We start from the raw sequence: 7,843 nt of genomic DNA, 5'->3' as shown, positions 1-7,843 counted from the left end.
GCCTCGGCCTCTCCCTGCTCTCCACCCGCCCCAACCTGGGGAGCTCGGCCGGGGCGCGGGGTGCACAGGGCACCGTGAGGTGGGGGTGGGATGTGCGTGCGCAGTCCCCCGAGCCCAGGCGCTGGCAGAGCCATTGCTCCCCACATGTGTGCCGCGGTGGGGGGACGCCTCGGGGGCAGCTGGGCGTCCCGGGGCAGTCGCGGCTCAGTCCGTACACGCCGAGGCGGATGCGTGTGGCCGGAGGTTTGGCTTTACGTGCTGAGCCGCCACCTCTCACCGGAGCAGAGCTCGTCTAAATGGAGGCGGTTTCAAAGCAGCTGGTCTTACCATTTGATGTGTCGCGTAATTGAAATCTTATTGAACCTTCTGAGGAAAGCGGTGGATTCCCCCGGAGTCCCCAGGGGGTTGTTAGGCAGCCGCAGGTAACTGGGGGCTGGGGGAGCTCCCGGTTGCTCTCTGCAGCAGGGAAACATCTGGTGCCCTGAGCAGCCTTGCCCTGGGTCTCTGCCCGAAGCCGGAGCACGGCCGGTCGCCGGGCGCACATCCCAGTCCTTCCCAGGATAACAGGCAGGTCGCTGTGGGAAACGTGGCGCGGGAGCTCTGCCGGAGTGAAACCCTCCGACAGCCCCAGCGAGGGCTGCCCCTCGGCGGGTCCCGGCCACGCCGCGCCGCAGGTTTTCCATCTCCCTTACCGCTTTTGCTGTATTGCGAAGGGGCTTGTGTGAGAAGACTGATTTGGGTGCTAATCAGGCCTCTTAATTGCAATAATTGCTGATCGCATATATCACAAACAGTGGAGGAAGGTGCCACTCTGCTCAGGGGGATATTTAGGAACAACGTAGTGGAAGGACTGGCAGCGTACGGCATGGAACGAGCCACGCGATGACCGACCTGCGCTCCCGCCCTGCTCCCTCCCGCGGCCTCCTGCACCCAGGCCTTGCCCTGCGGCAGCGGCGCCTGAGCAGACGTGGGGTTCGCTTTATTAACGTGTTAACGCACCCCAGAGCAGTGGGAGCCCCGCCCGGGCCCGTCAGTTCCCATATGGGCAGGGGGAAGGGGGGATGCTCGGAGAGGAGTTGCTGCTGGGCTGGGATGTGCGTGGAGTGAGGCTTTTCACCAGATCCTTGGGGGCTCTGATCGTGGAAGCCACACCGAGCCCTTTGTTCAGCGTCCCCCGCGCCGCGGTGTTGGCCGCAGCAGTGCCGGCCCGGGAGGGGCCGTGGTGCCGTGAGTGGGAGCCGTGCTCTGGCTGTGCCGACGCCACGCTGGGCAGCCCCTGGCTTAAAGATGTGTTTTTTCCAGAATTAAATCTCCAGACAGCAGGCTCCGGCTGAGGCACTGGCTGCTGCGGGTGAGAAACCCTGTTTGTCCCCATCAGGCGAAGCAAAGCGCATGAACAGGGTACGTTTCTCAGTTAAAACCAAACCCTGCAGCGGCAGAGCCCCGGCCGTGCGGGAAGCCCCTCTCCGCGCGGCGGGCTGTGTCCCGGAGCAGCGCGGTGCCCGGCACCGTTGGAGTCCGTGGCGGGACGCGCAGACGGCTCCTGGCGTGGGGTGCGGTAGTTGCAGGAAGATGCCTGACCGGCTGCAGGTAAATCCTGCAGTTATTGCATGGTTATTGCCATTGCAGCAGGAAATCGGAGCAGCCGTTTGCCAGGGGCTGGGGTGCTGCTGTGCCGCGTCCCGCGTGCGTGCGGGACGCCGGGTGCCCTCAGGTGTCGTTAAAGCCGCGTTCAGGGCAATCTGTGGTGCTGGTGTTTTCCTTGAGAGCCAGCGAGGCAGGAGACTGGCCAGGAAAGGGTTTTGCCTTGTTTCGCAGAGAGGATGGTGCCGGCAGCGCTCTGCAGCCTCCCCGGGCGACGCGGGCCGTGGGCGCGTGAAGGGGGAGCGGGTGATGGAGGGTGTTTACTGCCACCTGTAATATCTTTCCTTCGTGCCCATGTCTTTCCCCTGGAAGAGAAAAATCAATACCCAGGCTAAATCTGGAGGCCTCAATATTTTTCAGAGAAGTGCAAATCAATATGGATTTTTTTAACAAGTTTAATTTCAATACCTGAAAGTGCACATTCTGCCTGTTTCCTGACCTTTCCAGTCCTTCGGGAGGAAGATTAAAAAGATTTGTTCAAATTCAGCGAATTGAATCAGCAAATGCCCCATTACCTTGTTTTCTTTCTGCCAGACCCCGGTAAACGCTCTGATAGCCCATCGCCGTTGCGCGGCTCCAGTGCTGCGCACAACGCCGGCCGTGCCGTCCCGCGCTGACCCGCGAGCAAGGGCACGCCGTGGCGCGGATCCCAGTGCCCGTAGCCCGGGGTGGCGACGCGGGGGCCTGGTTTAAGGGTGTGCAGCGCTCTGTATTTACCTACAGCGTCTTTATGCAGCTTTAGATCATCGTGCGATCGCTGTAAGTAGTGCAGAATGTTGTGGGCTCGTCTGGCCGGAGCAAAAGGCTTCAGGAAATTTAGTCATCGCCCTCGGAGCGATCCCGCTGGACAGGAACAACAAAGACCCCCTCTCCAGTTACCGAACTGCAGCAGACGTGTCGCTGAGGCCGCTGCCCGGTGTTTCGTTGTCGAGGGGGATGTCGCTGTGGGTTGCTCGCAGCGGGAGACGGGACCCTGCGTCACGGGGGACGCGCGCAGCCGGGTGCAGCCCTGACGGCGGCTGGGTGTAGAGGGACCCGGCTGCAGCGAGGGGAACCGGAGACAGCTTCCCAGTCCTTGCTGGTGCTTGTGTTCACTGGTCCTCACGGGCTCGGTTCCTCTCTGCCTCTCGAGGGAGGTGGTTAATTGCTGCATTGGTGCCGTCGGCGGTGGAAACCCAACAGCGAGCTGCCTGCTGGCGCCCGCCCGAAGAGGGGAGATGTCAGCTGCTCCTGTCCGCAGCCCGTAGCTTTTCTTCTCACCCTTTTCCCCAGTTCCAGACCTGCATCAGGATAAACACCTGGGCTTCACCGTGGTTTGCTGGACCGAAACTCCCTCGATCCGTGCTCCCGCAGAGCAGCCACCTCCTCGGCTGGTCCCCTCAGCGCTGTCCTCTGCCCTTTCCTGCTTTGATTTGTTGGCTGTTTTCACTGCTTGCCACAGCTCATGAAAGCCTAGGTGAGTCCAAGCAATTTATATCGCGTGTTCATTATTTACTTGACGGACAGTAATGGCTTCTGTGGTGCCATTGCTGTTCATCATCTAAATCCAAGCGCTGAGGCGCTCTGAAGGGCAGCCTTTCACTCGGGGGCTGGGACAGCTTCTCCAGCACCATCATCCCCCGCCCTGAGTGCCTGCGCACCCAGAAATATTCGGCTGGCCGCAGCCGCTAAGCCCAGCTCTGAGAAGTTCCCCAGAACGTTTTCAGCAACCAAGACTTTCAGCTGCCCCCGTTGCTGATGCGCTCCTGTCCTCTGTCATTAACCCTCCTCTGGTCACCAGAGGAGAGGAGCCCCCGCGGCCCACCCGAGCTCGGGTCAGAGAGGATCCTTAGGGCTGGGGGGGTTTAGGAGGGGTCCAGGGCGCTGTGTGCACCTCTGGAGCTGCCCCGGAGCCAGGGACCCCTGATGGGCATGCTGGGAACGCCGTGGGAAGCAGTGGGACAGGTAAGTGCAGTTAGCAAGGAGTTGTTGCTGGTTCCCATTGCCGGCCCCCGGCGGGGCTGGCAGCGCCCCGTGCTTGGGCGGACGTTTGCTGTAGACCTGCAGGTCCTTGGCCGCAGCAAAGCCAAACGTGGGCCTTGCGATGGAGCTGTCGCTGTGCTCACTGCCGCACCCCTCCTGCGGGTTGTGGTCTTGGGGGCTTCCAGGAGGTCGGGTCTTTCAGGAAACGGCCCGGGATAAAGCCCTGGCTCCTGCGGCTGTTGGACGAGGGTGCCGGTGTGCTGCAGGCCCCCACCTTGGGCTCCCATGAACCTGGGTCTGCGCTCCCAGAGGGAAAATCAGTCCTGTCGGGTGGTGTCCCTCGGCGGGGACCTGCCAACCCCCTCTCCCCGCGCTGGGAGCCCAGCGCAGGCGATGCTGCAGAGTGGTGGCAACGTGCTGAAGCTACTGGTGCTGGTGTCCTGTCCCCAGACAGCATCAGAGGGAGCAGATTTGCGGCAGCGTTTGCATGTGCTGCTTCTCCGAGGTGCCACCTTGCACAGATGCCGGTGAGATTTTTCTTAAACCAAGCGGAGTCTTCCCTTTCTCTTGAAGTGCCGGTGTCTGTCACCGCTCCGGAGGAGCCTGCCAGGGATGTGAATTGTTCCAGCCTTGCTCTCCCCTTGCCTGGTGCAGGACGAGGCTGACCACAGACGATGCCGGGATTGCACAAGCCCTCCTGCCCGTCCCTCTCTCTGGGCGTTTGTCGCCGCGGCTCTTGGACGGGCTCGGCCGGCTCAGCGGCACCGGGCGCAGCGATCCCCGGGGCAGCGGCCCGCAGCAGGCACGGAGCGAGCCGTAGGTGCCAGGATGGAGAGGGGTTTGCATTGCGTATGGTACCGATGGTCTGATTTGCACAGTTTGTGTGTAAATGCACCGAGGATCAAATGTACCGGTAATTGAGGTGAGCGGATGACTCGCACGAACCTCCTCCCGAAGGCCAGCCAGCAGCACCCTTCTGCTCCCTTTTCCTCCGTTTGCAGTGGGTTTAGCTCTCTCGTTAGGCAACTTTCTTTGGTTTCCTTAGTTACTCGTGTTCCCTCCAGCCTCGTTAGCATTCACCCCACTGTCGCAGCTCTGCGGGGCTCCTGCGCCGTCAGACTGGGGCGCTGACAGCCGCCCTCAGCCGGAGAGCCGGACCCCGCGGGGGCGGCCGCGTCCCCTCGCCTTGGGACCGACCCGCCGGGATGTCAAGGGGCGAGCGTGCACGTCCCCGTCTCCTTGGGGTGAAACGTCTCTAGACAGAGCCGGGGATGCGCAGGGCTTTTGCCCAGTCTGCCGCTGGTGTTTTTCGCAGAGCCTCTGCCTCCGCGGGCATCGGTTTCCCCCTCTGCAGAGCGGCGGGGGCTGGAGCCGCCCTCGGCGGCAGCGGTGGCCGGGACACGCGTGTGGCTCTGCCCTGGCTTGGCCTTTCTTCTGGGGCACACGCGCCGTGCATCGCGCTCTTGGCTCCAGCGACCGGGGAGCGAATTAACAGGTGATGGCAAACTGGGGAGCTGCTGGGCCAGGCTGGGGGAGCGGGACAGGGAGCGGTGTGGCCACGCCGGGGACCGGGGCGGTGAAGCCCCCGCCGTTCCCAGGGGAGGACTCGCCTCCCGCCCGCCCCAGCCCTTCCCCGCCGAGTTCACGCCCGCGCGGCCGCTCTCTCGGCAGAGCTGAAGCTTCAGCTTCTTCACTCCCCGTAGGTCCTTTGGAACCTGCAATGAGTAGCACTAAGGAGCAACTTGGTAAGTTTATTTTGATGAAATACAATAATTATCATGCATAGCAGCTGTTGCTATTTAAAATAAGAGAAAACGGGGCTTGCATTGAAAATGTTTTGTAAACCATGTGCACCAACAATCTGTTCCAATGAAACCAGCCATTATGGGAACTGTATAATAGCGGGAGCTTGTTATGGAAAGTTAAATTGCAAATCATATTTTGTTTCAAATGAGCTAGATGAATGCATAATTTGCCTCAAAGAAATAGTTTTGTAGTTCTGATCCTCCTGCCAAGAGCCGAGGCTCTCGGGCCACAGCTGCCGGCGCGGCCTGATTGTCCGTTTCAAGCGACAGGAAGTTTTGGTTTCAAAGGAAGATCTGAAGAGAGAAAAGGGAGAAAAAGAAAAGCAAAGTAAAAAAAGAAGGCAGCACGCCGCCACCGCCTTCTGAGCAGAGCGGTTGCGGTTGCTCAGTTGGTTTCCTATGCGAGATGCTGGGCTGTGGCGGTCGGGTTTAATGCAAAGCCTGGCAGCGAGGGACCCGCGTGGCCGAGCGGGCGCCAGCAGCACCCCTGTCCCAGCCCCGCCGGCGCGTCGGGTACCTGCGCAGGACCCTCCCTTCCAAGGAGCAGAGCCCTTCCCACGCTGGAGCTCGCAGCACCAACTTCCAACCTAAAACCACTCCTCTTCCCTACCCAGGGCATAACTGACGAATGCGGAAGCGGTGGTTATCCGAATCGCTGGCTCTGTCCCAGTGACTCCCAGCAATCCCTGCGTAGCCAGTGGGCTCGCAGTGAATGCCCTCGGAGCTCTGCTAAGGCTCCCCCGTTTCCACTGGTTAACACCAACAGCAAATACTCCAGCGATGCTCTGAAGCCTCGCCTGCTCCTCACCGAGGCCGGGGGGTCCGAGTGCCCGTTCCCTAAGGGAGCAGGGTGCTTCGCTGGCTGAGCGTGTGAACGCTGCGTGTCCCTCTGCACGCATCGGCCGCCGGCCGGGACGGAGCAATCCCGCGGCTCCAGCTGCGGATACTCGTTAAGAGCACGGAGGAAGAGGTGAAACGGCTGGGAAGAGCGGCTCCAGGAGCCCAGTTCCGCGTGACAGGGATGTCCCCTGCACATCGATGTAAGCTGCGACCCCTGCATTTCATTACCAGCCTTAAAAACGAGCGCAGGTAGTAACAGAGCTTGACCGGAGATCCTGACGCTCCCGTATGAATTCTGTGGCTGTGAAGGGGAGCTGAGCAGCGATCCCGGAGCCCTGGGGACGGGCAGCCAGCGCTGGGACGTGGCGGTGCGGGGGAAACGCGGGGAGAAGGGGGCAGCTGGGCTGACGCAGGTTCCGTTCATCAACGGCTGTCTCACAGAGTGCTTGCCCCAGCAGCTCCGGGCCTCAGGAGGGCTGGGCGGACGCTTGCCGGTCGCTGACGGGCCGTTTCCGAACCCCTGGTCCCAGGCAGCCCCGCTCTGCTGCGGGCTCTGCGAGCGCCGTGGGTGGCGGGGCCGTGGCCGGGAGGAAGGCGCCGGTTTAACGCGCCCGGGCTCGCGGCAAACGGAAGAGCAGGAGGCTGGCAGCGGGCAAAGGGTTGCCATCGCACCCATAAACCGGGGGAAGGCGCGGTGAGCAGCATCGCCGGCCGGGATGGACAAGCCGTGCTCTCCACAGCCCCAGGGAGCGCAGAGGAGCTTTTCAGAGTCTCTAAACATGTCTTCACAGAGAGTTTCAAGCCAGTTAACCCAGCAGCAAAGCGGCAAAAATAATTGAAAAGGCTAACGAGTGTTCCCTAACCTCTGAGTAAATACCAGATATTTAAAACTGCATGCTCATTTTTTTTAATCTTTCTTTTTTAATGGCAGAGCTTTTTCTCATGCAGCCCGGAGCTCGAAGCAGGAAGGTGATTTCCCTTTGCTTCCCAGTCTTAATTAGCCCCTATTTCCTGCCCCTTGTCAGCAATATGCAGCCAGCTAATTACTTTTTGCTGCTGTCAGAGCCCTCGCTGCCCAGGCAGCACTGTGAACGCAGCGCCTTCCTCCCGCCCTTTGCTGTCGACATCTCCTGTCCCTGTCACGGCGCGCCCCCCTCCAGCACCAAGGCTCCTGGCCCCGCCGCAGAACCCCACAGCCCCGGGGATTTGGGGCGAGTGTCAGTGTTGCCCCGGGATCCGCAACGCCCTGGTGCGAGGGGGCTGTGGGAGGCAGGGGGAAGCTGCCCGGGCAGAGAGAGCCAGCTCTGGGGCAAAGCGGGGCTGTTAACCCCAGGGGTCCGCATCCCCCCACCCCTCAGGCACCCGGGGTTTGGGGGCGGAGGGGCTGGGCGCCGCTGGGATGCAGGTCAGGGGCACAGGAGGGGCTTGGTTGGGGATGAGCAGCCACAGTGCTGGCTGGGAGAGGATGGGATTGGGATGGGGATGGGGTGGGCACCCACGGCACTCGTGCTGGCGCAGGCGCGGAGGAGCACCCTGCCCGTGCCGGGGGCATATCTCCTCTACAGGCTGCCAGCCCTGGGAGGTTTAGTGCT

At 61.6% G+C, this 7,843-nt stretch overlaps 1 long non-coding RNA gene across 1 annotated transcript; it reads right to left on the bottom strand.

Annotated features, from left to right (window-relative positions):
* Positions 1-5,331: 5,331 nt before the first annotated feature.
* LOC147598794 (uncharacterized) lies at positions 5,332-7,547 on the bottom strand. Its single transcript, XR_015260227.1, has 2 exons — positions 6,691-7,547; positions 5,332-5,705 (listed from the first exon to the last, which is right to left on the bottom strand). It is a non-coding gene; the product is annotated as an uncharacterized LOC147598794 (long non-coding RNA).
* Between the last annotated feature and the right edge of the window lie 296 nt (positions 7,548-7,843).

Source organism: Chlamydotis macqueenii, chromosome 15 (assembly GCF_036417535.1).
Source record: "Chlamydotis macqueenii isolate bChlMac1 chromosome 15, bChlMac1.mat, whole genome shotgun sequence".
NCBI classification, from domain to species: Eukaryota; Metazoa; Chordata; class Aves; order Otidiformes; family Otididae; genus Chlamydotis; species Chlamydotis macqueenii.
Note: the sequence above shows the minus strand (reverse complement) of the source record. Positions and strands in the feature narration are given on the sequence as shown.